General features: G+C 52.4%; 1 long non-coding RNA gene across 2 annotated transcripts; it reads right to left on the minus strand.

Annotated features, from left to right (window-relative positions):
* Nucleotides 1–485: 485 nt before the first annotated feature.
* On the minus strand, nt 486–7,906 carry LOC115305536. 2 transcript variants are annotated; one of them, XR_003915071.1, is made up of 6 exons: nt 7,777–7,906; nt 7,412–7,443; nt 6,887–6,992; nt 6,193–6,377; nt 1,679–1,734; nt 486–583 (listed from the first exon to the last, which is right to left on the minus strand). It is a non-coding gene; the product is annotated as an uncharacterized LOC115305536 (long non-coding RNA). The 2 variants fall into 2 exon arrangements; XR_003915190.1 differs by lacking the exon at nt 7,412–7,443.
* Between the last annotated feature and the right edge of the window lie 946 nt (nt 7,907–8,852).

Below are 8,852 nucleotides of genomic sequence, written 5' to 3' on the forward strand. Positions count from 1 at the left end.
GATTTATAGAGAGGCGCAGAGACCCCGATTATTTGGCTCCGGCTCTGGAGGAAGCACCCAGGGGACCACGTGTCTGCCGGCACACCACCGGCCATGAGTTAGGAGAGCTGGGGACGCTGCCCGCGGACATGGGAGGAGGTCGGTCAGGAGCAGGTGCCAGCGCCTGTCCCCGGAGACTGTTCCGAGGGGAGCACGAAAATCCGGGCAAATCCAGGGCCCCCCCCTTCAGGAGGAAGTGCGTCCTCGAGCCCCCCCCACACCTGGCCGGGCTTGCCTTGCTCCCTCCACACCCCCACCCCGGGTGACTTGCAGCCCCCACTCCCGGACTGGCTGGGGGGACAGTATTAATAACAGCGATTGGGTCTTGTGTTTTCTTCCTGTGCACTTATTGCCAGTGCTGTGTGAGTGCTGATTAATAATAATAATAATTTAGTGCGGACTTTACCGCTTTGTGTAACACTGAGTACCTAGATTCTAATTGTCTGTCTTATTTTAATATTTATGGAATTAATCAAACTTTTTAATGGAAAACCCCACAATGAAATTACCGAGAGCGTGCTTCAGTGAAGACAGACGGGACGTGCTGGGGGAAGAGACAGCAGGCCTTTGTTAACCCTGCTGGAGCCGGCTCAGGAGGCAGCCCCGGCCCTGCCCCCCCACCTCGTGCTCTCTGGCCCAGGGCCTCAGAGCAGAAGTCTCCAGAGCCCAGTCACCCCACGTCTCCCTGGTTGGGACTGGCCTGCTCACCAACAACAAACGGTCCACGCCCCCCAAGGTGGCCCCTCTGGCCTGGGCGTTGACAGGTGCTGCTGGCTCACCAAGCCCCCCAGTGGCAGGTGGGTGGCAGGGCCAGACCGTGGCCTTGAGGCCCGCGCATCAACGTTGGCAACGTCAGAAATGCCACCACTCCCATGATCGGAAAGCCGGGGGAGCAGCAGCCTGTGCTGAGGTGGGGAGCTATGGTCACCTGAGGTTCTATGGCTCCCGGGGGGTCAACAGGAGGACCCCACGTAGCCCTGGTGGAAGCCAGGCCACCAATCACAGCGCGCTGATGCCTGGCAGGAGCCGGGCAAAATGCTCTCTGGGCATTCTTGAATTTGACCTTCACAGCCCCCTCTGTCTGGGGTGGTTCGTATTTGCCTTTCACGGATGAACAAAACCAAGGCGGAAGAGGTCACTCAGCTTGCCCGGAGTGGCAGCGAGTGCCTGGGCCTTGGCAGCCAGGCTCCCCGTCCTGAACCACAGCTGTCCACTGCTCTCAGGGGCCCTTCTGAGCCCCTTTCTCTGCAGCTCCTGTCAGGGGCCAGGACCCTCAGCTTCCTAAGTGTCAGGGTCCCAGAATCATGGGGACCCTTTCCAACCAACTTTGTACCTTCCTCTGCGTGCCTTGCCCCGAACACGCTGACAGACCTGGGGAGCTAGGGAAAGCCCGGGGCCCAGACGCAGGGCCCCAGGACCTGGATGAGGCGAGATGGGAACATCCATATAACCATCGCACAGCACATCTAGGGGATGCTATTTTGCGGCCATGGCTACACGGAGGGTCTCGGTTCTGGCTTCTCACAGGGAGATTTCAGAATAGCCACGTGGGGACCCAGCCCCCCGAGATCTGTTTAAATTGGTCCAGGGACATTCTTTGAAATGCACTGAGAACCGGCGTGTGGATTTTGAGGCTTACCAGTGTAGCGTGTCATCTCCGTAGAGATGTCCCAGGTCCAAATGGAAACCTATTGTCTGGGGGGAAAAAAGATGAAATAAACGTTAAAGAAATGTATTGTAAATTCTGAAAAGAAATGCCAATGGTGGGCGAAAGGAGTAAAGGGAGTCGAAAGCCACAAACTTGCAGTTGTAAGAAAAATAAGCCCAGAGGATACAATGAACGGCATGATGATGAATAATACTGTCATTTGTAGTTGGAAGCTGCTAAGACATGGGGCACTTGGGTGGCTCAGTCGGTTAAGCGTCCGACTTCAGCTCAGGTCACAAACTCGTGGTTCATGAGTTCAAGCCCCACATCGGGCTCTGTGCTGACAGCTCAGAGCCTGGAGCCTGCTTTGGATTCTGTGTCTGCTGCTCCTGTTTGTCTGAGCTCTCTCTCTTTCTCTCAAAAATGAATAAAACATTTTAAAAATCCTTTGAAAGCTGCTAAGAGAGTACATCTCACAAGTGTTCATCATGAGAAAACAGATGTGTAACTATGTGTGGTGATGGATATTAACTAGATCACTTGATACATACACATGTATATATATATAATCATTATGCTGTACATCTAAAACTAATAAAATGCTACATGTCAATTATATCTCAATTTTTAAAAAGTGAATTTACCCTAAAGAGTGAATACTCCTCCTGTTACGGAATCTGGTCTGGATCACCCAGCGGAAGAACCAAGGGGCACTCGGGGCCCTTGGAGATCTTGGAAGGGAGAGGTTTATTTTACCGCGTTGGGCTTGGAGGGGGTTATTCTCCAGAGATCTGAGCCCGGAGCATCAGCAGAGGGAACAATTTATAGCCAGTTACTTCCGCATTTCTCATCCATCAGGGACAGTCTGTATTAGAGGGCATCATCTTTAGATTCTTCCACTGAAGGTGCCCTGCTCTTACTGGCTCCAAATGGGGCCCAGATTAGAGTTACTCAGTACCAACAGAACATCCTATTCATAAGAAGAAGTTGAGTGAAAACAGGAACCTCTCGCTGTTTCCCCAGATTTCTGGGGTAACCTCTGCCAACCTGATGGCAGAGAGGAAGGGCAGTCTATCTTATCGGAATGGTGATTCCTCAAGCTTCTGCCATGCACAGACCAGCCAGCTTCTGGGGTGTGCCTGGAGCAGGGCTGAGGTCCTAAAAATCTGGGACTCTCCAAAAGGTCACTTTGAGTGGACCCATTGGACTTGGATCAGTCTTCCAAGTTTGGGGGCTCAAGATTAGCCCTCTTGACTCTGGAGTGGTGAACCCATATCAGTGACCTTAAGAGCAGTGGTGGGGGGGGTCAAAATAAAGGTATGAGGCCCCATCCACTGTGGGTTGAGAGTCTGTGACCCAGACGGAGTCCCCTGGTGAGAAAGGATACACAGGGGATCCTAAAGAGATTGGGGCCCTCTCTGTGGTATTTCATTGTAACTTAGTTAGGGTGGCCCCTAATGCTTGAAGTTGCTCTCTTATTCCCTTATTCCCTGTTTGGTGTAGGTTCCCTGGGAGACTCCCTAGACATGGAGGGGGCCTCTGAAATATTAGTTCAGGAGAGACCTTGAGTTCCTGGTGTGCAAGAGACACGCAGGAGGCCCAGGGGCAACAGGTCCGGCCATGGGAGGCTTGTGTCCTGACAGAACTTGGTTGAGGTTCCCTCAAGGGTGTGGTTCATTCATTCCACTTTCCCTGAGCTTTTGATGCTGGTAAGCAGTGTGAGGCTTCCAAGTGATGTGGAGGGAGTTTGTATAATGTCTGCCATGAATGCAGGTCCGTTATCACTGTGGATTGGGGCCAGCAGGCCAAACCGGGGACAGTCTCTTTTAGGAGGACTTCAGCTACCTCCCGGCTCTGTTCTGTCCTGGTAGAGAAAGCTTCAACCCATCCAGAGTAGGTACAGACTATTCCCAGGAGGAATCGCAATCCTCAACTTGGCCGGACATCTGTAAAGTCTACTTCTAGATCTTCACAGGGGGTGGCTCCTACCCAGGACACTGGGCAGGGGTCACAGAATGGAGCAGGCATTATTCCTGGTGCAAGTCACACACTGTTCGCTTATTGCTCCACACGATGCTGGCAGCTGGCTGGTGTAGTATTGTTTTCTGAGGGGGGCCTCGAATGCAGTGTTTCCTGGATGGGTGAGTTGGTGTTCGCCAACTGGATGCCCTCCAAGGGCCGCTGGAACAAAGAGCAGTTTCCACCATCCCTCTTTGGTCTGGGTGGCCCCTCAATTTCAGCCCATTTAATAAAAGTCATAGTTTGACCCCCTACTTTCATTTTGACTGTGGGCTCCTGGGGGCCAAGAAGGGAGCCTGGTCCCTCTCAATCTGGCGCTATTCCTGCTGGCCCTAGGAGGTCTTTTCCAAGGGCTTCTTTTACCTGCCAGCTGGGTTGCTGAGACCTTCCCCAGTTGGGACATTTATTTTTCCAGTGTCCTTTCTCCTTGCAGTGGGGCATCGATCCCTTGCTAAGGAGGTCCTGGGCTTCCCCCTTTTGGTGGTGGGACTTTCTCCACCCTTTCATAGTCCTTTTCCTTTAAAGCAGCAGCAAGGATGGGGCGCCTGGGTAGCTCAGTCGGTCAAGCCTCCGACTTCAGCTCAGGTCAGATCTCATGTTCGTGGGTTCGAGTCCCACGTCAGGCTCTGTGCTGACAGCTAGCTCGGAGCCTGTTTCTGGTTCTGTGTCTCCTTCTCTCTCTGCCCTTCCCCCTCTCATGCTCTGTCTCTCTCTGTATCAAAAATAAATAAAACATTTACAAATTTTTTTTAATTAAAAAATAAAGCAGCAGCGAGGAAGCTGACCTTTTTCCTCATCTTCTCGGCAGTGTCCTCCCTGTTCATGTGGACCTGGTTAGCAACCTCGATCAGCTGCATGACACTCCGTCCACCGAAACCCTCAAGTTTCTGGAGCTCCCTTCTGATATCTGGGGCGGCTTGGGCCATGAGAGAGCTGTTTGCCATCTGTTGGCTCTCTTGTGCTTCAGGATCACACGGGTGTACATGTGGTAAGCCTCGCATAGCCTCTCCTAATAATCCCCAGGGGACTCCGCTTGCTGCGGGATGACTGAGGCAATCTTGGTTATCTTCATGGGCTTCGTAGGCCCTGCTCGGATCCCCCAGAGGAGAGCCTCTCGGTACTGGCAGATGTGGACTTGTCTTTCTTCTGTAGTGAAGTCACGTAAGACGTTCTTCAGGTGTGGCAGTTCTAGCCCAGGTGGGAGGATCGACAACCCGGCTGGGCCTGTTCCTCAAGGGATTGCCGAGCTCCTCTCATAATTCCAGAATATGATGGTGTGTGCTAGGTTTCCCACTGGGGAGATCAGTAGTGGAGAAAGGCTGGTGGTACATCATGGAGCCGCCAGGCCGGAGGGCTCCATTTTCGTCAACATCTCTCAGGTTTCCCTCGTTCCAGCGTCCCGGCCAGCACACCTGTCTCTCGTACCGGCATCTGGAGAGCACCTGCACCTGGCCAAGGGTGTAATCTGGCCGCTGGTCCGGAGGAGAGAGGATCTATCGAGTCTAGAGGTGGAGTATCGGGAGCCTGGGAGGGGCGGGGTCAGGTTCTGATGGTCTTGGGGGAGCATATGGTGGTAGCAAAATTGGTGCTTCCTCCAGATTACCGGCAGGAATTTCCTGAGGTCGGGACCTCTGTACCCTAGCCTGTCCCTGTTCTTTGCAGGTAAATCGCACCGGGTGAGGGGGAGGAGATTTGGGGCAGTCTCTGACCAGGAGTTGGTATATGGGAACTGATCAGGGTAACCTGAGTCTCTGGTAACAACATGGCAGATGCGGCAGACCATCAAGACATCTACGATTCCCTCCACGGGCCATCCTACCCCAAAACTGGGCCATTCCAACTCACATAGGGTCCTTAATTTGCTGGGGGTCATCTTAATTCCATAGTCTCCCAAAGAACTCCTTCTCAAAGTTCTCAATCATAGTTTCAAGAACTGTGGGTTTGCTCTGTCCCAACCCCATAATGTTCCCATGGGGCAGGGTTGCAAAGACAGACAAGGGGTAAGGGTGTCCCCTCTAATGAGGCCAGTCAGATGCCCATCTGGCCATGCCCCAAAGGAACTTGGGTGATGCTTAGCTGTAGTGGTCTCAGCTTTGTGACTTACGATCAGAAACTATTTCAATGCCACCACAGACTGTATGCCATTCACTACAGAATCACAGACAGGCCCACTCAGACTCCATAGGCCTTTGGGGACCTTAAGGGTGCCCACCTGTGGAGCCACAGAATCGAACCCGGCAGGCAAGCCAGGCCAAGTCACACATTCACATTCACATACACACCAGACGTTATTACATTCCTTCCCATAGAATCCCTACAGATGAGACCACTGTGGTCTTCAGGGGCCCTTCTACTGCTAAGTGTGGGCCGTGGGGCCCCTGCAGGTTTCCTGTCAGTGTGACCACTGAGGTCTTGGGGAGTGATCAGCTCCCTGTTCCACCACTAACGGTGGGCAGGACAGGACAGATTTAGGGCCCAGGTCTTACCGGTTTCCAATGTTGGTTTCAGGTCCTCACTTGCCAAGTCTCCTCCATCCGGCAGGAACAGCAGAGTGGGGTGGGCCTAAGGCGACTGAGCTGGAGACAGCCATTCAGGCCGGGCACCTTCTCCTTCGAGATTCCTCAATTCCTCGTTCTGTCATCGTTTTCCCAAAGCGGTGGCAACAACGGGCCTGCGAGGTTGGGTTTCCCGGTCAGGGAACCAAATGTTGCGGAATCTGGACCGGAATAACCCAGCAAAAGAACAAAGCAGCACTAGGAGCTCTTGGGAGGGAGGAGGTTTATTTTACCCCAGTGGGCTGAGAGGAGATCATTCTCCAGAGGTCTGAGCCCAGAGCTCAGCAGAGGGAACAATTTATAGCCTGTTACGTCCATGTTTCTCACCCATCAGAGGCAAGTGTTTCCTATTCCCCCTGCCGGCCGTCTTACGGCAGACTTGTCCTATCATTCCCAAGCTGCTATCTGATTGACCCTCTACGTGAGCAGAAAAGATCACCTTCTCGGGGAGCTCTCCCCCATCTCCAGCCCAGACCCCCACCTCCAGCAGCCATCACCCTCCAACCCCACTCAGTACCCTGGAATCCAGTTTCCTTGTGTCTATAGCATATTTCACTGTAAGGGGGTGAATAGCACCACCCCCCTCCCCCAAAATCCACATCCTCCTAGAACTGGAGAATCTAACCTTATTTGGAAACAGGGTCCTGGCAGATGTAATCCAATTAAAAGGACATCATAGTGATCGAGGTGGCCCCTCATCCAGTGACTGGTGTCCTCATTAGGAGACAGGACTTTGGATACAGAGACACACAGGGGATAGATGTCAGAGGAAGACCCAGGAGAGCCTGGGGCAAGGTATCTAGAGCCAAGGAACACCCAGCAGGAGCTGGAGGAGGCCAGGACACACCCTTTCAAGACTGCACAGCCCTCCTGCCCCCTTGCCTGGGGACAGTGGGTTCCAGAACTGGGTCGTTTCCAGCCCCCAGCAGGTGGTGATCTGTTGCTAATACAATCCCTGTGAACCGATGGGCTCACTCCCCTGTGTGCCCGTCCTTGGTCCTCTCCCCAGAAGGCACACGGACACCACGACGGAAGCCACCACTCCAGCCTCAACACCTGAAACAGTGTGTGGTGTGTATGGGGGGCGGGGGGGAGGGACTCAAGATGTTCGCCAAAGGGAGAAATAAAACGATAAAAGGCATCATCCTACCTGTGAGGCCGAAGGGCCACGCTCTGTGAAGACTGTGCGGGACACAAAGGGAAATACGTTTACGTTAACACGTATTATAAGAGGATTATTGTTTGAAATGCTTTATGGATATTATCACTTAACCTCTTAATGAGCCTGGGATGTAGATATGTGATTATCCCTGATTTATAAGGAGACGCTACAGTTCAGAGGTGAAGTCAGGGGCCAGAGGGCGGATGTCACAGAAGTGGGAAAGCGGAAAACAGAGCCCAGGGCTGTGTGACATGCAAGACCCCTTGCTTTCCAAGAAGAGGGTCTGTCCCTGCCCCTGCCCCCTCAGAGGCCACCCAGAATGCACCCCGAGGGACAGGCTGAGCCAGCAGCACCTTTGGCCTTGGCCAAAAAATGTTTCTCCAAATTCCTCTTCTCTCAACAGTTTTCCTCTATCTCCCTTCTGATCGCTCTTGGAATTGGAGCCAGAGAAGGAATTTATCAAGGGCCCTGGAGCCTTCTGAAAGATCACCTAAAAAAGACAAGTCCAAATTAGAAATGTTTATCTTGTTTCATCTGACTTCACGCATCAGCCCTTCCTAGAAAGGACTCCTTTAAGGGATGGAGAAAGTGGGCCAGAGTAACCTACATTGTATCCCAGGTGAGGCGGAGCCTGAATGGCCACACACGGAAATGACATTCTTTTTTTTTTTTTTTAATTTGGGAAAGAGAGGAAATATCATACCCCCTGCTGGAGCAGATAAATCTGATCTGATCCCAAGGACCTTCGGAGCCCAGCAGAGTGTGGTCTCACCAAGTCCCAGAAGCCCAAGTCAGCTGTGTCTGAAAATCACCAATAAGGACATGTTGATTCTCCTTTATGATGATGATTGAACACGCTGCTAAATCGAGTGTTCTGTGATTTACCTTTACCATGCCTCTAAATTATCCTGACATCTTTTTCCTCTTTGCCTCCGCTGGAATCTAGTTTTAATTAATTTTCAGTAACCAGTCAATTGTCCCCTGTTTGTTTCCCCTTCACAACGTGTTCATCACCAAAGCCACATTACTCATAAGTGACACTTACCAATACAATCAATATCCACAGGACCAGAGACACTGGAGATACCAAAGCTCTGTTCCCTCCCCACCTCATCTACCGTCCGTCCTCAATGACGGGGCTGCATCTGACCATCTGACCCGGAGGCGGGGAGAAGGGGGTGCGGTGACCACCCCCACCCAGGTGGTTAGTCCTCAAATCAAGGAAGGACGGGGAAGGAGGGAAAGGGGGAGAGAAACAAGGAGAAGAACAAAGGGCAGGGGAAATGAGGTTGCCAGTAGGGACAGTAAGCAAGGGAAGGGAGAGAAACAGACTCCGTTTTAGAAGTTGGGAGCCTGGAGACCCTCTCTTCTTAGCAAAGGGAAGGAATGCTTACTCCTCCTGGGGAACTAGGACTCAGAGAGGCCGAGT

Source organism: Suricata suricatta, chromosome 1 (assembly GCF_006229205.1).
Source record: "Suricata suricatta isolate VVHF042 chromosome 1, meerkat_22Aug2017_6uvM2_HiC, whole genome shotgun sequence".
Taxonomy (NCBI): Eukaryota; Metazoa; Chordata; class Mammalia; order Carnivora; family Herpestidae; genus Suricata; species Suricata suricatta.